The sequence below is a fragment of the Protopterus annectens genome, chromosome 6.part1 (assembly GCF_019279795.1).
Source record: "Protopterus annectens isolate FY-2018-M chromosome 6.part1, PAN1.0, whole genome shotgun sequence".
Lineage (NCBI taxonomy): Eukaryota > Metazoa > Chordata > Ceratodontiformes > Protopteridae > Protopterus > Protopterus annectens.
This window is the reverse complement of record NC_056738.1, coordinates 24,708,518-24,732,207: the sequence shown is the minus strand read 5'-3', so window position 1 is coordinate 24,732,207 and position 23,690 is coordinate 24,708,518. Positions and strand designations below refer to the sequence as shown.

Genomic DNA, 23,690 nt, shown 5'->3' with positions numbered 1-23,690 from the left:
GTCTGTTACCATTTGCTCCTTTAAAGCATCACCTTTTAATTTGTAAGATTACATACATTACTATAAAACAAAACATAGTTTACATTATTATTACTGGCATACACACTTTTTTAAACAAGTTTCATTCATTGCAACATTAGTTGCTCAAGTCATGCCTTCCTTTAAAATTTACATCCCCTCCTGTACCGTTATTCTGCATGGTTTCCAAAAATTCCATGAAACTTGTTCCAGTCATTTTATAAAGATCCTTCCTCCATTTCTTTTATCTCCTTTAGAACATCCAGAACATTCCTGACATAGAGAATAGATTTTGATTTCCTTTTTCTAATAATTGTTTTGTTAGTCATTAATGTTACTTTGTAAGGTCTTGCTTATGGCTAGGCATTTCAGATTCTATATATTCCAGATCAAATAATGATATCCTTAGTTACAGCCATTGCTTTTCCAATATTTCTGTCAAAGTTGTTTTAGGGAGCCTTCAAAATGTGCCAGTTCATTATATTCCCAAAAAGGCGTGTTCCCAGTTATTTTTCCTCCCAAGTTGCACCTCCAGAATTTGCTGTGTAGCTGAGGAACCATCCTTTGAAGTGCACTTGGTATAAAAATACTCGTATAAAGATTTCCGTGAAAAAATCTTATACTGTCTGTACTTTGCTTGATATGTGAGAACCTTACAAATTTCTTTCCATTGTTACTTAGTAAATTATTTTTTTCCTAGTTTTTTCTAACGCACTGTGATTGATTTATTATGTAGTATTTTACACACCTTGCAAATTATCCTTTTTTAACCACAGCTTCATTTCTGGATTCTACTAAAAACTGGCCCACAGCTAGTCTTTACATTAGTACTTGCTTACCCCATCCCTTTCATTTTGCTTCTGTTGTGTTGCCAGTCTGGACATGGAAGGCAGTCGCCACTGCCTTTCCCTCTAGAGTTATTTGCTTCTAATACCTTGGTTCTTTTGCTAATTTCTTCCAGTAAATTCCAGGCCCCTCTTGCCTAACCCTTACTTGCAGACATTACAATGGTAAAATTGCCTTTCTCCTTTTTCTACAGTGGCTGAGCTTTTAAACTACTTTCTGCAACTTTATGAATGTAACAATCTGGTTTGTTATTTTCCGAAATGCTAGTCTCTTGAGCTCGTGAGTCTCCCTCGTCCCCTTACGCACACGTTCACACTCATTTCATCATCTTTTTACACTTGGGTTTCTGATCTTGTGTTTGCATTATGTATACTAGCCTTAACTATCTAAAGTAACCTTTCAAGTCGCCACCTTTTTCTACTGGGGAAATCCACTTATTCCACTTAACTTGTGGCCCCTTCCCCTCACAAATAAATTCCTTCAGCTGTTGTCATCCACTGCTTCTCTTCATTTTGATAAAAATATGTCTATTGTGTTTGTAAACGAAGGGGATTAAAAACTGATTGTATTTAACCATCCATAATCAGAGGCTTCCAGGTTCTCAATTTTTGTGTTTTCTTTAATTTCTCCCCGCATATTCTAAGATGTTAGAAGTCTTATTGTGCCCTCATAAATGTGGGTATTGCTGAACTAATTCATGTGTGGATATATAGCTTACTGCTGTAGCTTTTATATTATTCTAAAGGACCAATGAAGTCCTTTTCTGGATTTATCAAGTGGAAAATAATAGGATCTGCAAATTAAAAAGAAGTGTGTGAATAAAGCTAACTTTTCTTTATTACCATACCAGTTATGTCTTTGCATTTGTGAAGCCCTCATTTTCTTTTTCAGCAGCTCTGCCTATAAAGCAAATAACAGAGGGGAAAGAAGGTTTAGGATTTTTGCTGGAAGTCATTGCATATATATTTTAGAGCCCCCAAGCAAACTTCAGAAACTTGAAACATTTTTTCTCAACTTTCTTCCAAGATTGTGATACCCCCCCCCCCCCCTTTTATGTTGAGCAAAATCTTCCGGGTCTTTCACTTTCTTCTTGCCCAGCTTCCATACTCCCACAGGCGTGCCATCTGTTCCTGGAGACTTGTTTGCTGATTGATTATACATCATTATACCATGACCCCCCCCCATTAGTATTCCAAAACGTGCACGCTGATTGGCCAGCGTGCACGTTGTAAATCGACTTATACTAATGGAAAAAGGTCCGGTCGCCCGGACTTTTTCCATTAGTATAACTGTCTTTTAAAACACTGTCTCGCTATGTTAAAAGAGTTTAACAAAGCGACACAGGTTTAAAAAAAGCAACAGAGATCTCCGTTGCTTTTTTAAAGCTGTCTCGCTATGTTAAACTCCTTTAACATAGCGACACAGTGTGTAAAAAGCAACGGAGATCTTGCTTTCTCCGTTGCTTTTTTTTTTAACCTGTCTTGCTATGTTAAATGGGTTTAACATAGCGAGACAGCTTTAAAATAAGCAACGGACATCTCCGTTGCTTATTTTAAAGCTGTCTCGCTATGTTAAACCCATTTAACATAGTGAAACAGTAAAAAGCAACGGAGATCTTGCTTTCTCCGTTGCTTTTGGCCACAGCTCTGATGTACTGCGTAGGCATGCACAGTACATCAGAACTGCCGCGGATACCAGCCAGCTGCGGAAGGCAGCAAAGAGGCATTATACAATGCCATTATTTAAGAAAAGTAATTATTTCTTTTCTTAAATAATGTCATAGTATAATAGCAATAACCCACTTCTGGGTGTGGGTAATGCGGGATTTACCCACGGTTGTCTTTGAAACCACGTCAACCGTGGGTAAATGCCGCATTACCCACACCCAGGCGTGGGTTATTGCTATATTATTTTTCTCATCTTACTGACTTGGCTATTGAATTTTGAGACCCATCTTTGTGTAACAGTCTAACAAGACTATTTCCTTTAGTGCCTTTTCTTGTTTCTGCATTCTACATTCCTTCACTTTATATAAATTTTCATAAAGTTTCCTAAGTCTGTATTATCTCTGTAGGACCTCAGGTTATTTTTCTTTCCAGAGTTTATCTATATTTGGTGATGATCCTTTCTGCTTTCTGATATTGTTGTGTTAAAAGCTTGTTCTGTTTTGGAGTTATCAAAAATAGTTGCTTAAGGGCAACCTTTCTACACACATGCTTATTCAAATAGTCTAATTTTTCCTTTACACTCTGCAGTTGTTTCTGCTCTTATATGGAGATTCCTCTTATTCTGTAGTACTTCACCCTTTGTTAGCCCTTCTGAATACTTTGTCACTTTCCATATCTTCTTTTGTGTTATTTCATCCCTGTTTTTATTTTCATTTAATCCTACTATCCGTCCTGAAGAAAGTTCTGTTTTCCATAATAATTCTGTCTACCCATTCCTTAAATTCCTGTCTTTAACAGGTAAGTGAGAGGTAAAAATGTTTTTTTTTTTTTTTACTTCACTACTTTCCATCTTTACCTTGGTTTTTACTGGTGCATGATCTGAAATAGTTATAGGATGCGTTTCCAAACCTCCAACTAAATACACTAGTCTTTGAGAAATATAATATCTGTTCAGTATAGTATTTTGTATATTTTTGAGAATAATATATAAATGCTGTCTGGGTTACTTCTACTGAATCCATGTCTTACATATCAAAGATTGTCATATTTCTAAAGAAAAATGTCAACAACTGCTACCAAGAAATCAGAACTCCTGTACAAAATAAAAGGAAGTATAAAAGCAAAACACAGGGGAATGAGTAGGCAGAGTAAAGTTATCCACATCAACGGAACTTCGTAACGCTCGCAAATCACTAGGCAGGCAGTTTTCACTTCACCATCAAAAATTCAGTCTACAACTCATGGATTAAAACATCAGTATTTAATTTAGCAAACAGACAAGTTGGCAAGCGCTTTCACCCGATGGGCTTCTTCAAGCCAAAATACTAAACTATTTAAAACACCCAGTATATATCCTCTTCAGAATGACCTCAAACTTATGCTCAGAGGATGTACCTAATACATGTTTAGAAAGAGCATTCCTACTCGATTTGATACGGATGTTATATTGATGCTGTCTCATCCTAACCTTAACCCGGCTTAAATGAAAGAGTACCCCTGAGACCCATGCTCAAAGGCAGGAGGCTTAGGGCTTAGCTTAGTGTTTATAAATTTGTGTAATATATGTTTGCATATATGTATTTTGTTCTTTATATACCTTTTTTATATATATATTTTTTATATATTTTTATATTTATGGCTAAGTTGATCTAATGTGTTTTAGCTTTTATACATTTTTATATGTACATATATAATAGGTTCTGACTGAATGACAAGTGTATATAAATGCATACTTTTACTATCTTTGCGATTAGTGAGAAAGCACTTCAACTAGATATGCCATTTCGTTGTTTGTTGATTAATTAATTGCAGGATATGATGTCATTCTGAAGAGGATATATATTGGGTGTTTTAAATAGTTTAGTATTTTGGCTAGAAGATGCCCATCGGGTGAAAGCGCTTGCCAGCTTGTCTGTTTGCTAAATTAAATACTGATGTTTTAATTTATGAGGTGAAGACTGAATTTTTGATGGTGAAGTGAAAACTGCCTGCCTAGTGATTTGCGAGTGTTACGAAGTTCCGTTGATGTGGATAACTTTAATCTGCCTACTCATACTCCTGTGTTTTGCTTTTATAATTCTAAAGAAGTCTAACTCTTTGTTATGTTTTCCCATTTAGTTACCAATCATACATCCTCACCTTTGCATGTCAAGTTCCAGCCCTCACCCATAAATAAAATTCCCTACAGAAACTTATTTCCCCTCATATTCTCTTAATCTCCATAGTAGCACTTTTTTTCCTCCATAATAGCACTTTTACTGAAATAAAAATACAATGGCAGTGTAATCCTCCTTACCGCAAATCTGCCATTGTTAACTTTTTTCTTTCACTGTTGGAGCCCTGCTAGCAGTTAGTATTAACTCCCCTATTCCTTTGTCCCTGATATTCTGCTGAATGTCATTCCTGAAATTGTTTTATATTCACATACTGAGTTCTAGTCAAATGTGTTTCTGACAACATTTGTATTTGCACCTTACATTTCTTGGTATAATTCATACCTCAAGCATTTTTTTGGGCTTTTCGGGTAACCTGCAATTATATCAAACCAGTTTATGAAGTAAGATAACAGTAATATTCTGAAACTCTCAGGTCCCTCTTTGACTTGATGGGCTATAAAATAACCCAAACTTCAGGACCATTGTTTCATAGATAACGGCAATTAGTTCATATTCCATACCACTTCATAAAGGTGGCCCATCTAGAGATATATTACAAACTACCAACCCATTGCCATCCTTTCTCCCTTTGCCAAAATGCTAGAGAAATATATTCACCAGCAACTCGTGAATCACCTCACTACTAATAACCTAGTCTCCAGCTCTCAGCATGGTTTCAGTCCTAAACACAGCTCTCATTTCCTTTACAAACACCATTCACCTTCTAAAAAATAAAGGACAGCTAGTCTCAGCTATTTTCCTAGACATCTCAAAAGCTTTTGACACTGTTTCCCGCCAGCTTCTACTTAATAAACTTGCCACTTAACATCTCACTACCTCAACTGTAAAAAGGTTCCATAGTTATCTAACCGTCAACAGGCTATTAAATGGGCAAACACACTTTCTCCTCTATTACCAGTCACCACAGGGGTACCCCAATCCTCCATACCTGGGCCCCTTCTATTTGTTATATTTACCATTAACCTCAGTACGGCCACCCACAATCGCCATCATCATCCAGTGTACTGATGATTCCTCTATCTGCTCAGCCCACTCCTTACAAGAACTATAAAATGCAAAAATCTTTCTAAGATGTTGAAAATTACTTCACCAATCATCAACTCATTCTCATCCCAAATAAAACCAAGCTCATATTCTTCTCCAACAAAACATCCAAATTCAGCACAGCACCCCTCTCCATACCCTCCTCTAATGGGACAATAATCAAACCCACCATCCAAATTCTGCACAGCACCCCACTCCATGCACTCCTCCAATGGGACAATAATCAAACCCAACAATCAGACCAACTGCTTGGAGTTACAATAGATGATGCTCTAAAATTTGATAAACACATATGCCTTACAATCAAAAAAGTTCACTCCAGACGTGGTGCTCTCTACAGAGTTGAGTCTTGCCTTTCACAACACGCTAGACTTGCCACAGCTAGAACTCCGTTGCTATCCACCCGCCTCTACTGCTCTCAGATCTTTAGAAATCGATTCAAAGCTGACCTAAATAAACTAGAATCCTGCTATAAAAAAATTGCAAAGTTTGCTGCCAAGCAACCTCATAAAATGCACCACTTTTAAGTTCTTCGACAACTCAGCTGGCTGGAACTTCCTAACCTGTTAGTGCTAAAGCAACTTTCAATTCCCCATAAAGTCATTTACAGCCCCACAGACTGTTCCGCTCTTTCAAACCTGCTAGTCTAACATTAACTGCAGGCTCCTAATCATCCATTAAAATAATGCTAAAAGTATCCCTGTCTCACAACTATCAGTGGCAACTCCATCTACTCCTACAAAATTGCCAGGAATGTCACAATCTTCCTCAGCACATATTACATATTCTAAACCTGTCCACTTTTAAAACTACCGTGAAAGATTATATAAATGCTAATTGGCTTTGCCCCTGTATTCTTTCTGGTTAGTTTACTTCACTATTTTACTTCTCTTCTAGTGCATGAGATATCCTTTTTTTCTGCTCATTTTTCATTTCTTGCATATTTGCTGATTTGGATAATGTACACGTTACAGATCTTTTTTATATTTGTACTTTATTTTTTACTTACTATGTATAGTTTGCTATTCCTTGTAGTATTCTTGTGATCATGAAACAGATTTTTTTAACATACTTTAGATATTTGGTGTTTCTGCTTAACTGTACTGTAACTTTAATTTTTGTATTGTTCTGGAGCTTATCTCCCCGGGTGTCTGCTGAAAACTGGTTTCTGACCCAGTCTGACACTACCTGGTTATGTACTGCTGATTAACAAAACCATTTATTAATAAACTGATACACCCCCTCCTTTCTTATTGCATATGTACTTATGAACATTATAGCTGGGTAATACCAATGGTCAAGTTCAGAGAAGCAAGTCTCCGTCACTAGAAAGAGAAAGAATGGTCATGGACTTGTTTCGTACACAGCACACACACATTTATTATCCAAAACATACATTCAAACTTTACAAGTCCAGCTGTTTCATCCTTTTTCAGTGATTTTTTCATCAGAACAAACCATTCAGTTAGAGTGAATTTAAAAATGTTGGCAGCATCACATGTAAAATCTGAAGTATTATTTGTTCCTTCACCAAAACAGTTGTAAACCATTAAAACCAATAAGTCACATGCATTTCTTAATATGACATAGATTTAAAATACTAAAAATGCTAAAGGAACTCAAAACAGTCACTACTTGATTTGACTCAATTTTGAAATTCAAGATATTAACATATAAGTTGATAGATTATACTAGGCTAAGTGCTGTTGTGGGACATTTTTAAGCTTCAAACGTAGCCAAGTATTCAGTGCGAGAATCAAACTCTGCATCTTGCCTCTGTACCTTAATTTTGCCAGCTTCCCAGCAGACCTTGAGGTATGTTAGCACTGAATTGTAATTGCCACCATAGGTTCATAGGTTGGTACTAGGCTAACGCCCCTAAGGCCTATACAAGCCTAGCCATAACAATTCCCTGGATATTTCTTCCCACTGTATTTACTTCCCTGGAACCCTGTCTAGCAGGGCGACTGATATGATCCCTGGGGTGAATTTCTATCTCCCATCCAATCGTCAAGGTTCCTTTTGAGGAGGGCCAAGGAGGTGCTCTGCTTGACGTGTATGGGCAGTCTATTCCAAAGTATGAGGAGTCTCTGGGTCAGGAACCTATCCCTCCAGCATGTTTTGTTCATTGTGATGACAAGGTTTAGATCCCTGGAGCATGCGTCTCTGAGGGATTGGGATTTCTTTAACTCATTAACCCCGAGTACCTTCTCATGGCGCCTCTGTGCTTAACGCCGAGCGCGCCATGAGAAGATAGGAATTCCATCATGTTAACCCCGAGTGCCTTCCATAAGAGCGATAAACTGTATTGCAGGTTTGTAGCTGAGTTTAATGTATAACACGCTGAAATCGTAACTGAACTTGTAATTTATCTTATTCAGTCACGATTCAGCATGTTCTTACATAAAGTATACATTAAACTTTTATTAGAAAATCATCTTGTAAAGTTGCTAATAAAGCAAGTGGTGGCAGCCAGTCGGATTTCTGCAATCCAAGCCACCACTTGCGTCACACCTCCACCCCCAAAAGGTTGTTCTTTTGTTTTCCCCGTAATAAATAATTTGCCATAATTTGGTAGTTTAATTAAGTTCAATACTGCAAAAAAAAAAAAAAAAAGAGTACAAAAGAGCATTTTATTCTCTCTCTCTCTGGAGCAAGATGCCGAGCAGGTAATACTTCTTTTAGATTTGGTCGTAAAAGTTACAAAAATGGCTGCGCTTATTGGGTCCAGTGCTCTGTTAGACTGTTACAGGATTTACAACTTCTATAGCAGGATGTGCTGCTCTGTGCAGCTACTTTTTACAGTTCTATGTAAAGCGAAACACTCTTGCTTCCGTTTATGTTTTTATCTGGACATTGTTCATATCCTCATGAAAGAAAGGTTTCTTTAAAAAGTTTGGAAGAAATATAGTTGCGTATGATGGCTGGCTGGTAGTCATCCGACCGCTCCTTTTATAAATCACAGAGGCCGTGGGTTACTGTAACAATTCCTATGGTTTAACTACATTTTGTCCTAAACCAACTCGTTTTCCACTTTAAATTTCAAATGTGACAGTCGGAACGTTATAGCGACAAATTCAGGGGAAACTTCCACAACAAAAGGTGGATGTCCCGATTGCTTTTGATCTTAAGACACTTTTGGCTATGTGTGGATATCTTGTGTGACATGAAGAAATGCATGGGCAGAAACAAAAGCGCATCTGTAAATTGTATTGACCACCCACATCTCTTCTTATCCTTGTTTTATAGGTTACATTTCAGTGAGTCACGGTAAAGAAAAAAAAACTGTACTACAGGTTTGCAGATCAAGTTAGGGATTTCTTTGCTTTATCTTATGTAAAATGAGTATGACAGAAGTATTGTATATTATGATCTTGATTCACGTAGAGAAACTAGATCACGATTCATTTCCCAGATCTAGTTTATTGGGTTTTGAGTAATGATGGTCATTAGAATTGAGGGAAATACAGAGTTTTAAAATTGGCGAGAAAAGCAAGCAGTGTTTTATCATCTAGTGCTGCTGCTAAATAAGTCTTCTCCATTTGTATAAGTACGGATTTCGTAAGTTTAGTGTGTCAGTCACCTCAAGAAAGTTTCCGTGGTCACCTTCCCCCTCTCCTGCTCTCTCGTTCTTTTATTTTTTTCTTTTTTTCTTTCTCTCTCTGTGTTTTGTTTTTTTAGTGATCTATGGATTTTTTAAAGAGAGTTGACTACTGCATACCTAGTTCAAACATTGTTCTAAATGCACACAAATTACTACAGTGTGGATTTCACTTGTGTTGATCAAAATAGGAATGGATGTTTGCCTCCTATTTACCATTTAGTATGCTTCCCCCTGTTTGCCCACAGTTCGGACTAACTGTCGTAATGTATCAATTTACACAGTAAATTCCATACTTTCTGGTATCACTTGTACGATGACATTTCTGCAGTATCCGAGCACTTGGAATGCTTCTGATGCACACGCTCCATTTTCACCAGTGTGTTGTTTTGTGGAAGACCAGCTTAGAAAAATCTCCAAGGAAAAAAAATTTTTTAAATTTTCTTTGCAAACCTTAGTGTTTAGATGTGGGCATTGTGGTGATATTTCTTTGCTAGATAAAGTGGTGTGGAATACATCTTGACATTGCAGTGCAGTTCTATGGTAGTGTGAAAGTAGTGTTGGCTTGTTTGTTATTTGGAAAATGTGTTTTTTCTCGCTACTGTTTTGAAAGGGAAGAGCATTTGCGTAAAATTATGTTCAGCACTATTGTTTTATTGTAAGTGATGTATTTTACATGGAAAATGAAATTATGTGTGTTAGCTTTGGTTTCTTTGCAATTTTGATAACTTACCTTCATTTTCTTGACTAGCATAATAACTGACAGATGATATTCTGTTAGCTGTGTCCATTGCTGAATGGGCACATGTAAAGAGAAAAGGCAGAGGTAAGGCAGACTGCTGACACTGAAGGAGGTCATGAAACCATAGTGGTATCAGCAGTCTGAGTGGGCAGCCGGCACAGCTATGGGACACTACAGATAACCAACATCTGGAGCCCCATGCCTGTCCTTGGTGTATTAGTGGAGCGGTGGTCCTTACCCTGCTTTTTCTCTTTACATGTGCCCTGGCTGGACACCCTTGTCAGTGTCTACCCATGCTTTATTTCAGATAAGATAAGACTGTCTTCTGCTGTTCTGAGAGTCACTGGAAGGGAAGATGTTCACTGGTTCAGAAGGGATGGCATTCACCTAACTGAGGAGGGCATTGCGTTCTTCTTGACCAACCTCCACAATGGCTTGAGGAGAGCCATGCATGATTGTGAGAAGAATGGAAAACACCCATGACCAAGTCAGACCAGTATAGTAAGTAAAACACTATTATGAAATGTGTTGTGTAAAATTAATTTCTCTGAGCTTGGCAAATAACTGTTATGGAAATTATGATTTTTTTTTCATTTTTTGGTAAATAACTTTGCAAGTGAGCATCTGAATGTGCCAAGTAATATCTCATTTTGAAGACAGTACTGCTGGTTCTAACATGGTAAAATAATTGTGCCTGTATGTTTGACACATGTGCAGATATCAAAGTTTGTTTTGGACTTGGGTTATGAAAATTATGATTGTTTTTCATATTTTGGTAAATAACTTTGCAAGGGAGCATCTGAATGTGCTAAGTAATAACTCATTTTGAAAAGATTATTTATAGTTCTAACATGGTAAAAGAATGGTACCTGTATGTTGTACTCATAGGCAGATATCAAAGTTTGTTTCCGACTTAGGTTATGGAAATTATGATTTTTTTCATATTTTGGTAAATAACTTTGCAAGGGAGCATCTGAATGTGCTAAGTAATACCTCATTTGAAAAGATTATTTATAGTTCTAACATGGTAAAAGAATGGTACCTGTATGTTGTACTCATAGGCAGATATCAAAGTTTGTTTCCGATTTAGGTTATGGAAATTATGATTTTTTTTTCATATTTTGGTAAATAACTTTGCAAGGGAGCATCTGAATGTGCCAAGTAATGTCTCATTTTGAAGACAGTATTGCTGGTTCTAATATGGTAAAAGAATTGTGCCAGTATGTTTGACACGTGTGCAGATATCAAAGTTTGTCTGAGACTTATGGTTATGGAAATTATGATTTTTTTCATATTTTGGTAAATAACTTTGCAAGGGAGCATCTGAATGTGCCAAGTAATATCTCATTTTAAAGACAGTATTGCTGGTTCTAACATGGTAAAATAATTGTGCCTGTATGTTTGACACATGTGCAGATATCAAAGTTTGTTTTGGACTTGGGTTATGAAAATTATGATTGTTTTTCATATTTTGGTAAATAACTTTGCAAGGAAGCATCTGAATGTGCTAAGTAATAACTCATTTTGAAAAGATTATTTATAGTTCTAACATGGTAAAAGAATGGTACCTGTATGTTGTACTCATAGGCAGATATCAAAGTTTGTTTCTGACTTAGGTTATGGAAATTATGATTTTTTTCATATTTTGGTAAATAACTTTGCAAGGGAGCACCACATTGTGTGAAGTAATGCATCATTTTGAAGACAGTGTTACTTCTTACATCATGGTAAAAGAACTGTGTCTAGGCACTGTACACACGTACAGATATCACAGTTTGTTTACTCTTGTACAAATATGAAAATTATACGTTTACAATACTTCTCATTATTATGCCCATATCTTTGCGAGGGAGCATGGTAATCACACAAATGATGCGTCATTTTGAAGCTGACATTCAGATGCACAACTTCTACACTGATATGTAGGCTGTGTCTGTTACAGGTGATGAGATATTATGCTTTGTTTATTTATCAATTATGAGAAATAATATACTAATCATATTTCTGTGAATATCTCATGAAAGGAGTGTCACACAGTTATGGTTAAAGTATCATTTTAAAGCTGACATTCATACTAACAAATTAAATTCAAATTGTATGGGTCTGCATGGTACATAGACCAAGATATTGTGCTTTGCTTTTCCAAAAATTAAAAATTGCACAATATCAGCATTCCTTGCCAAATATTTCATTATGACTTTGATATGCACTATCAACATTTACACTGTTGGAAAGGTCAGTGTCTGCTGAACAACTTTCGTGTTTACATTTTTAGTGTAGCTCTTATAGTTAAAGAGTTATGAGCATTTGTTTTCTGTATAGTATTACAAATGGATTTTCTGAAAATGAGCTCAGGCTGCATTGTTGTTCCTATGGTGGAATTCAGCAGGCAGCTTTTCCTGAGCTGCTCTGGAGTGAATGAGTTAAGTGGAGCATGTCCAACAGCTCAGGGTTTGACATGGCCTTGTATTTTAAGCAGAGATCGCCTCAGAGTAGACGATATGCCACAGAGTATAGCTGGAGTTTTTTTTAGGCTGTCAGCATAGGGCATCTGCTTTAGGCCTGTGAATCTTTTAGTGAGGTATTTCTGCGGCCTTTCCAGCTATTGTAGATGTCTTGTGAGGTACATAGCAAGCGGGGCATTGTACTCTATAATGGGTCTAATGAGGGATGAGTACAGTGTAACAATGACCTCCTTTTTTCTGGATGAAAAGCCCTTAGTGATGAGGTGTGCCACATAGAAGGATTTCCTGACTGCTGTGGCAATGTGGTTATCAAAGGTGACACCACTGTCCACCCGTGTCTCTCATCACACTTTTGGTGTTTAGTATACTGCCACCTATGTGGTAATTCATGAGTACATGGTTTTTCCCAAAGGGGATAACTATACATTTGTTGGCATTAAGCTTGAGCCCATTGCTCAGGCACCAAGCATCTGTTTCTGTAAGGCCCTTTTGTAGAATATCCACATCATGTGTGGATTCAGTAATGGCTCCCAGTTTGCAATCATCTGCAACTTTGTTAGCTAGAGTCCCTTAGTGTTGGTCTGTACTTCAGAGAAGTAGATGCAAAACAAAAGCGGTCCCAGGACTAAACCCTGAGGTACTCCACTTGTCACTTGTCTGGAGCTGGATTTGGAGTCGGCTACTTTTACAGTCTGGGTTCCGTTAGTAAACCAGTTGGCAACCCATCAAGTGACATAGGGATTTATGCCCAGCTTAGTAAGTTTATCTATGATTCCAGAGTGGGGGATGGCATTGAAGGTCTTGGCAAGGTCCAGATAGGCTGTGTGGACTGCCTTACTCTCATCCACAGCTCTGGAGACTGATTTGAAGAAGTCAGTCGAGTTGAGGAGACAAGATCGGCACTTCACGAACCCAAACTGAGTGGGGTCCAGTGTTTGAAGGCTGCCAATGTCTTTGTTTATAAGTTCCATGATAATGCGTTCCATGCCCTTGCAGATCAGGCTCATGAGACTGATTGGACATAGTTCCTGGGATCCAAGGTGGATCCCTCCTTGTGGAGTGGGGTAACTGTGTGCCTCTCAGTGGGCACGAAGCCTGAGGTGAGGCTATGATTAAACATGGCACTTAGGTGAGGTGCCAGTTCATTTTGTATTTCATGTAGTACACAGCCCGGGATGTCATCTGGTCCCATGGATGCTGTATTCTTAGCTTTGGAGAGTGCAGTTTCTACCTGTGTGGCCGTGATTACCGGAATTTGGCAGTCTTTTGGTATTGAGATGGGCCCTTTAGGGGTTGAGAGGGGGGTGTAGTTGGCACTAAATCAATCTGCTAGGATAGTGGCAATATCCTTGGGATCAGTATATTTAATGCCATTCTGTTGTAGCTCAGAGCATATCTGAGCATTGCCATTTAGATTCTTGCCATAACTATAGAATGCCTTGTGGTTGTCTTTGGAATGTTTGGCAATTTTATTTTTGTAACTAACTTTGGAGGATTTTGAGGGATTTCAGCTTCTTACTGGGGCTGGTAATGGAGTTTTTTTTGCATCCTGGGATTTTCCTCTTTTCTGCAGCAGTCTCTTTCTTCTGTTGTATAGTTTGTTTATGGCAGGGGACCACCAGGTTGGCTTCCTTTTTTTTTGGAGGAGAGCGTCTTGGTTCTATTTGGGATGGCACGATTCATGCATGAGTGGATGTGTTCGTACAGTGCCTTAGTGTAGGATTCAGCAGTCGAACTTTCAGCTCCCGTCTGCATGGGTGTCATGAAGTTTGTCGCTCCTGACTTTGAGTAGCATGAAGTTGGCTTTGGAGAAGTTTTTTAAGGAGGTTTCCTTACTGGGGGGATGGGATGTGTGGATGTCAAGGGTGATTTGCTTGTGGTAAGGCCTGACCAATGAGGGGGTGATCACCTGTGTGGAGCATCTATCTCCCATGTTGGTAATGACCAGGTCTAGGATATTGGAGGCCCTGGTGGGACAATGGATTAGTTGATCCAGGGCATTGGAATTTATGAATTCCAAGAACCGTTGGGAAAAGGTGTTGGTACCCGAGTAGTTTTCCCAGTTAATGGCAGGGTAGTTGAAATCACCCAGTATTAGGATGTTTGGTTACATCTTAATATTTTCCACTATGTTTAGAAAGGTGTAGTGAGAATCTTGAGGCATGGTGGGGGATCTTTAGCAAGCTACAGTTTGGATTGCAATCTTACCTAGTGTTAGTTGCACCTGGAGAATTTCATATGCATTGTGTTGGGCAACTAGCCTGGAGGTGTGAATATCCTTGGTAAGTATGGACACTCCTCCACCTTTAGTGTTTTGGTCTTGGTTTGTTGGCCGAAAAGTGTGGTAAGAGTTGTAGCCTGGTATTGCAGGGGTGCTTTCTGGAGCCTTGAACCATGTCTCAGTTACTGCACAGATATTGATGTTCTCCATTTTTAGGAGTGCCTCAGAGTGCATTTTGAGGTTTAGACTTCTAGCATTGAGTAGCATTACCTTCAGATTTTGCATGCTTGTATCTGTTATGGTGGTGGTTTTGTCCTTTGAACCTTGCCAAAAAAGGCACTATAGGGGTGGCAAGAGCTTTAGCCAGTTACCTGAATCCCAGGGGTGACAGGTGCAGACCATCTCTGGCAAAGCATCGTGGTTTGTCGATCATGTCATCCCAGGCAGAGACAGATACTGGATCCCCTTTGAATGACACCAGAAGCTTAGCCAATTGTTGAAGTCAATCATTTTGTCCTAATATTGTGGTGATATTCTGGGTGGAAGCAGGATGCTACTCAGGGCTAGGGTCATACCTGCCTGGGCCACATGATCTGAGAGCTCTTCCATGTCTCTCTTCATTCTTTTCATAATTCTCATACCTCAAGATTAAAAAAAAGAAAAAAAAAAAAGAAAAGCTAACAGCTTTATAGGAGTATTGTAATTTGTATATTTATTTGAGAAAACAAGGTACAGAGTTTGCTTGTCTAGCTGCCTTCAGCTGCAGACCGAGTCCCATTGAGAGCATTTGGTAATGGCAGAGTAAGCTAATAACTTCCTCCTCCTGTTGTTTTCATGGCTGAATTGCAAGCCTTGAGAAATGTTCAGTGTGTGGGTACAAGTTTTCCCCTTGTGATCCTCACACTTTAATAACATGAGTGTTGCTCATTTTTACACTCATTGCGCTTCTTGTGCATCCTTTGGTGCAAGAGCTTTACAAGCAAGCAAGACAGATTGGTGAAGGAACATCTCGCCCCACATTCAGGGACTACGTCTTCTGGACCCTGCTGTTCCTCTTGCCCTGCTAAGAAGCAAAACAAGACTCAGTCCCCAAATAAAGCTTCAGATAAGTAGGACAAGGACAAAGAAGAGAGTAAAACTAGAGAAGGACAAAGACAAGTCTCCTATTCCTCAAAGGTCTTTGGATCCATCAGTTCCAGTCAAACCTGCACCTAAGTCAGCTAGAAGATTGGAACAGACAGCTTCCTGGTCCCAGCCGTCGCACACCTCAGCTCCAGTTTTCACCAGAACTAGTGATCCCCAGACTGCATTCTCCAATTTTACAGGAAAAAAGATATTCAAGACCACGTTCTTAAGTGGCTTTGTCTGTTTGATCATCTGTTTGACAGAATATGATGAAAAGGTTTTTGGGGCCACTGATTCAGCTTGGGGTTTTGTCTGTACCATTCCCTGGAATTATATTGATCTTTGGTCATCTTGTCCCTCCACTCTCTATCTGCTGTGGTCCTGGTCCATCATCTGACTCTGGCAGTTCTGTATCCATCCTTTTTCTGAAATGCTTCCATTGGGACCAACTGTCTCCCTACTCCTCTTGACCCTGATGTCCTTCGATCGGGAAGGTACTCAAAGCCACAGCGTTGGTGCCAGGCACTGGAGAAGAGTTCAACACACACATTTTTTGAGCCTTGTCTTCCCATAGGAACCTTAGCACTAAACCGCTCCGATCCACGGTCTTCCTCAGAGTCACGGATGCTAGGAGTCCGGGTTTCTCTTGCTTCCTTGGATCTGGAGGGATCCACGGCTCTGGTGGCACCATTGGCCTTCATGGTAGTTGAAAGGGTTTTGGGCAAACCGAAGCAGAAGGCACTTTCTTGGGGCTCAGTTACAGCCAAACCCCACATGGGTCCTTCAACTTCACTTTCCACTCATCCTGGCAGACAGGGTCAGTTAGCACCACAGGCTTTGGAACCACTTGCTTTGTTGGCTCCCAGTTCAGTTCTGAACCTTTTCTTTCTCCTACCGAATTGGTTCACAGGAAATGGACATGCAAGCAAAAGCACATAGACTGCTCCCCAGAGTCCGTCACGGAATATGTAGATTTGGATAAAGGTGAGGCTTCATGCAGGTCTCCCTCAAAGGACGTCACCTTTGAAATTCTAGAACCTGTGAAACAGAGGGGATTGGTCCATCCAAGATTTGTGTCCTGATGAGTTTGTATTTCTAGAAGCCTTTGTTTCCAGCTCAACAACTTCTTGGTGGTGCCACCTGTTGATCTTATGGTGCATTGGTCTTGGACCCTGATGTGGTGGAGCCAATCCAAAAAATCTGGACAGAATCTTACAAGCTCCCAAGAACAGAAGGCATTGAAGTAAAGGTCCCATGGTTGATGCCATGGTTGTAGTAGCAGCCACAGAGAAATAACACCAACCACATAATCATCACATCCACTTGCACCTTCTTACCTGTGTCCACATCCTATGTAAAATTACTCTTAAATCTTGCTGCTCTTGAGCTGATGACCTTCCAAGTGAGTACCTAAAAATAGCAACCAGTAGTATTGCTTATCCTGTCTCAATCCTTATAAGTAGGTCAGTCCAGGAATCCTACTTTACCTCTCTCTGGAAAAAGTCACACATTATCCCTCTGCTCTGCCCAACAGAGGCATTCAACAGACATTACTAACTTTAGAGCTATAGGAATCTCCTCTCCCCTCGCAAAAGTACTTGAAAAATGTATTAAAAAACAATTGCTAGACTTTATCCTTCTTCCATCCTTCCCATAGTACTAGCACTGCCTTTCAAACTTTTATAGATAATGTCAATAACACTAGAGATAGTGACAAAGTACTCTCCCTTATTTCTAGACTTGTCTACAGCTTTCAGCAGTTTCTCTCAGCAAACTTCTACTTCAGATGTCCTCCACTAGGTCTTACTCAGCCTAACCTTCTGTTGTTCAAAAGCTAACTGTCCAGTAGGTATCTCTCCATACCTCCCAGTCACCACCGATGTGCCATAAGGTTCTTGGTCTCCTCTTCTTGAGCATTTTCACCAACACCCTCAATATTTCCACACAACAGGCCACCCTAATACAATACACAGATAATTCCACTCTAATTTGCACATTTGACATCATGGTACACCTCCAAAAAAGTACCTGGGAAGCTTTAACAGCAACTGAAACATGGCTTTGTAACTCACAACTCTTGCTCAACCTCAAAAACACCAAACTACTACTTTTCCCCCAAATCTCTCTCTCATGAAAATCCAAACTTTAAAGTCTTCTCTCTTGATAATACACCCATTGAAGTCCCTTCTCATAGCAAACTATTAGGGGTGATAGTGAATGATAGTCTTGCTTTCGTCTTGCATATACAAAATTGCCTAAGAAAAACTCTTCAAAATCTAGGGATGCTTTACAGAGCCAAAAACTTGTTCACCAACTCAATTACAACTACACCTGCCACTACTCATCTCCTCCCCAGTCTTTTCTGTGGCACTCCCATCCTTACTAACCTCCAGTTTTCACAAAAATTAAAGCTTGAATGGTGCTATAACAAAGTTGCTAAATTTTTAGCACAACCCCTTTCAGAGCCTGCCACTGAACAGCATTGAAAAGCCTAAATTGGTTTGAGCTCCCACAACAAGATACACACAACTTATTATCACCTATAAAATTATCCAGCATCCATCTGCTTGTCCAGCACTAAAAAAATTCTACCCATCCATGTTTCTGGTTGGTCATTGTGATCCAATGACCAAAAACTCCTGTCTACAAACCTAGCAGATCTGCTCGGCATGGTCTGTACTCGTACAAGGTTACTAAGGCCCAGATCTCCTTGCATGTATCCATCAGGTCTGTACCCCCCCTCCCATTTTTCAAAACCACTCTGAAAGATTTCCTAGTTACAATTTGACTTGGTTCTTGCTCAAAACTAGGACAAACTAAATGTGAATTTTCATTCCTTACACCTTGTTACTCTCCCTTCACTTATTTCCTTACTATCTAATTCTGTTCCCTGACTTTCTCTCTAAAGTTACCATAAGACTGTTTTCCCCTCATTTCACATTGCAGGTTCTAGTTATACTTGACTAGCTTACATTAATTTCTCTTCAAACTGACTAAAATTTCTCTGAATATTAAATGATTGTAATGTACCTTTGACTGATCCTTAACCATTGTTTTTACATCATGTCTAATTTATCATTTTTTAAACTGCAGATGTTTTGTTTTATTTTTAAAGATTGTAAAATTATTGTTAAAATGTTTTGCAATAATTTGGAATTTTTCTCCCTGGGCCTCCACTAAAAATGAGCTTCTACCCAGTTGGACTTTCCCACTAATCAAATGTCACTAAATAAAAAATAGAGTTCCTCTGTCCATCCCCCTAACAGGGAAGTCTATGTCACTGGTTGGATTTGGGAAACTTAACCTACACATCAGTGGCCTTTGCACCTAGGTCACTGAACCGTCTTGCTCATGTTATCATGTTTCAGGAGGACTTGACCAAAGAGATTGCCCAGTCTCTTTCTGGAGTTATGCCAGTAGACATTCAAAAATCTGTGGACCCCCAGTTTTCAACTCTGTAGTCAATTTTGAATTTAGCCATGAGTCTCATTTCCATCGCAGCTGATGGCAGGCGCAGGTCTTAATCTTAGTCGACATGCTTGGATATGATTTTGCAGACAGTTTTAAGACGTCCTTCCTGAATGCCTCTTACAGTGGTTTCACACTTTTTGAGCCTAAATTTAAAGATAATTTAACCATGAGTGAACAAGATGGTAAGACTATGTCTGAATTATGCATTAGTTTTTTTTGCCCTTCAAATGTCCTACTCCAGGAAAAAGAAAGTGGGGGAAAAGATATGGTTTTGCAAGTCTCAGAGCTCTTACCAGGATCACCCTGATAAACCTCCATGTGGCAGAGGTGGAAGCAGTGCTAATGGCCCAAGAGGCAGAAGTGGACTGCGCAATCAAGCTTTCTGCGGTCTTTTCTCTGAAAGGCCTTATAAGTGTCACTGAAGGTGTGCCTGACTGCTGCACTCTTAAGGGAGTCATGAGATATTGTACCCCCGAAGCCAGGCTAAAAGTGGTTGCAAAATATAATTTCCAGAGGCTTTTCTGTTCCCTTTTCTTGTTCTCCACTAAAGAAGAAAGCGATTTCCTGATGATCCACCCAGTCAGTGGGAACCAGCAGCACTAGAGTTTTCCAAGCTGCTAGAAAAAAGTAACATCCAACCGATCCCCAAAGACCAACTAGGATCCAGAGTCTACTTGAAGGTTCTTTTCAGTTCCAATGAAAATGGGGGACCAAAAACCAGTTTTGTATCTCAGTCATCTCAACCACTTCGAAAAGCAGTTAAGATTTCTGGATGGTCACAATTAAGTCCATTGTGCCTATTCTGGGGAAGGATGATTGGATGTGCTTGATATTTCTCCAGAATGCTTGCTATCATGTGAAGATAGAGAAGCAGTCCAAGAGATTTCTCAGTTTCTGGTTGGAAACAAATCACTTTTATTTCAGAGCCCTGCTGTTCAATCTCACCACAGCCCCCTAGGTGTTTACCAAGTTAGTAGCAGTGGTGGTGGCACACTTGCACATGCTTGAGATCCAGGTTTTCCTCTGTCTAGATGATTGGCTCCTAACTGCTACATCGAGGCACCTTGAGGTACGTCATCTGGACCTTCTTCTCCAGTGCTCAGTTGATTTAAGCATATCAGTGAATTGTCACAAATGTCAGTTACTTTCAACACAACAGATTTGATCAGGTGCCACCTCAGTACCACTCTTCAAATTGTCAGACAACACTGAGTTTATTCTCTACATCAAACAGCCTTAAATGTGTTGCATCATTCCCACCCTCTAGCACGATTGATACTCTTAAGTCTCATGACTTCTTCTGTATTAATGGTTCACATGGCTTGCTACCACTTGCAAATTCTTCAGTGGACCTTGCAGTTTAATGATCCCAGAGGATACATCCTTGGCTTGTTTGGATTTGTCTTAAAAGAATTTGCCGACAGCACATCGTCTAGTATATTTACTCACCTTCAATAACACAAGGGCAATGCTTTCTTGCACCAACAGCAATACTAAACAGAGACTCCTCTTTACTAGAGTGGGGGTGCATTTTGAAGGGAGAATGATCCAATGTACTTGGTCAAACTTGGAGGCCAGTCTTAAGGTTCATAGTTTTAGTTCATAACATCAGTGTTTTGGAGATGAGCAGTCATCCTCTTGTTGCAGGCTTTCCAGGATGCTCTGCCCAAGGGTGTGATCTCCTTGCAATCAGACAATATGACTGTAGCATGCTACATCAGCAAATGAGGAGGAACCCATTCTTATCCCCTGTGTCAAGAGGCTGTGAGGGTTAGGCAATGGGTGATGTCTTCATACTGTTTTCTGATAGAAGTCCACATGTGGGGGTGTTCTATGCAAACAAGCCGAGCAGGACTATTAGTTCTCATGAATGGTCCCTCAATCCAGTAGTGGCAGTGTTAATTTTCAGCCACTGGGGCCAACGTCACGACAATTTGCCTTCTACCTGAACAGCAAGTGCAGCAATTACTTTGACCTGATTCCTCCACAGAGTCAATCACCAAGGAATGCTGTAGTCTACAGTTGGCCTCTCATGAACAAATTCATTCAGACACTGCAAGCCCAGAGTAATCTTCATTGCCCCTTTTTGGCCCTGACAAACATGGTTCATCTTTCTGTGGCTTTTACTATTGCATCCACCATGGATGGTAGATAAATATCCAGATCTGTCTCACATGTGCAGACTGCCAACACCCGATCAGACTACCACAAAACTAGCTGCTTGGTTCCTCCAATTTTGACTATAGCCAGAGATGCCAAGCTTTCCAATTCTGTTGATATAATAGCCTCCAAGAAATTGACTATGAAGAAGGTATACAACAGTAAATGAAAAAAGTTTTTTTTTGGGGGGCTACAGCCAAGAGTTTGGACCCTTTTTCTGCTTCCATTTCAGCAGTCCTGGAATTTTTAGCTGAAGTCTTTCAACAAGGATCTAGCTATTCTATCATCAAAAATGCTTCTTAGGCATTTGAAATGTTTTAAGGAAACCATTCTCAGAGGAACCTTTCTGCTCCGTCCCCCCATTAAGAGATCCATTACCCCCATGGATATTACTATTATCCTTCAGGCCCTAACTCAACCTCGCTTTGAACCTGCAGCTACCCGTAGTTATTAAATTTTTGAGTTGGAAAACATTTTTCTTAGTCTCTACCACCCCCGCTAGGTGAATTTTGGAATTAGACACACTCATATAAGCCTCCATACTTGCTTTCCATAAAGGTCAGGTTTTCCTCAAAACTAATCCGTCCTTCTTCACAAAGGTGGTGGCATCAATCCAGAATTTCCTGTGTTCTCCCTGAAGCTTTCAAACAAAGGAGAATACATTCTGCCCTTGTTGGATGAGCATCGCCAACTCAGTTCTGTCTGCCCTGGACTAATAAAGTTAGAAAATCTGATCAACTTTTTATTCCCTACTCTAATGCTAGGCATGGAAAAGCTGTTATGAAAGTTTTTCTGTCTGGATGGCTGTCAAATTGTATATCTTTGTGTATGCATCATTGACTTTACAATTACAGTCCAAACCCAGGCCCACCCAGCAGAGCAGTGGCTACCTCAACAGTCTCTTCTCAAAAACTACATACCATGATGATCTGGTCCACTCTGTATACTTTGTTTCTCATTATAAACTGGATTTACAATCCAGATCTCTCTTTATTTGGCTTCACCGTACTCCAAAATGTCCTTCTTTGATGCCACCCTGTCAGACAAGTTTGGGTATCTGTCCCATAGGTTGAATTGAATGAAAATAACGAACATTGGATACAAAAGTTATGTTCTTAAAAATAAATCCATATTATCTGATTTTTGTCTGGTTCAATTTCTTGTCCCTCCAGCACCCTTCCAAATTTGTATGGATAGCTTCCAGATAATCGGGTGACCTCCCCTCTATACCCTGTTTGTGACCAATATTGTATGAAACCAATACTAGCACATTGTTAATCTTCCCTGGTCCATTTTCATTTTGCTGCATTTAGAGAATACTTTGTTCCATCAATAGGTATACATATTTTTCTATAAAGCAAACTCGATCTGAAGTACTGGAGTGGAGAACAGGAAATTATGGGTAGGGGAGGAGTTAGAGCCATGGAACAGTGAAAGCTTCTAATTCGGTACTGGGGTTAGATCCTTTCATATGTTGAGCTGTATGAAAATCGGACAACATAGCTCTATCATTATGGTAAGTACATGACTCATTTTTTCATCATGCTTTATACAGATAATTTTTTTTTTCTTGATTTTTCCCTTTACTATCGTCCTAAACATTAATGACATAAAGTGGAGTATATGTTTTACAGCCTACCCACAGGCTTAAAGTCAACAAAATGTCTTTTTAAGCCATTTTTTTTGCAAAGCCATTTTTCACAAATAGGATGGGCGTTCCTTCGTTGAAGGTTGTGCGTTAGGCCCGGCAAGCCAGCACGTCAAAATCTACTACCAATCATTAGCGGACCGGAGTTCCGCTGTGGCGACCCCTAACCGGGAAAAGCCGAAAGAAACAAACAAGGAATGTTTTGTAGTCTTCCATTTGTTCAGTAGTTTGTGTTGTTGGTCTTTTCTCCATCTCCCACCACCAAAGTCTGGTTCATATCTAGTGTACTCCTGATTCTTCTGTTAAATACCTGTGCGTTTTTCTGTTTCAAGCATTTTGTTTTGTAAGATTGGAAAAGGTTTAATCGTCTGTCTGTGAGCTTTGTTGTCAGAGGAGTGAAAATTAGGTTCCATTCCACTTGCTAGCTCAGTCTTTGTTGGACAAACCTTTTCTTGCTTAGACTACTCTACATAAAAAAAGTCTTTGAGCCTCTTGGAAAAAGTAT

At 39.5% G+C, this 23,690-nt stretch overlaps 1 protein-coding gene across 1 annotated transcript in view; it reads left to right on the top strand.

The window, feature by feature from the left end:
- LOC122805246 (leucine-rich repeat flightless-interacting protein 2-like) overlaps nucleotides 1-23,690 on the top strand; it is an 803,415-nt gene that overhangs the window by 698,506 nt on the left and 81,219 nt on the right. The window lies entirely within an intron of this gene.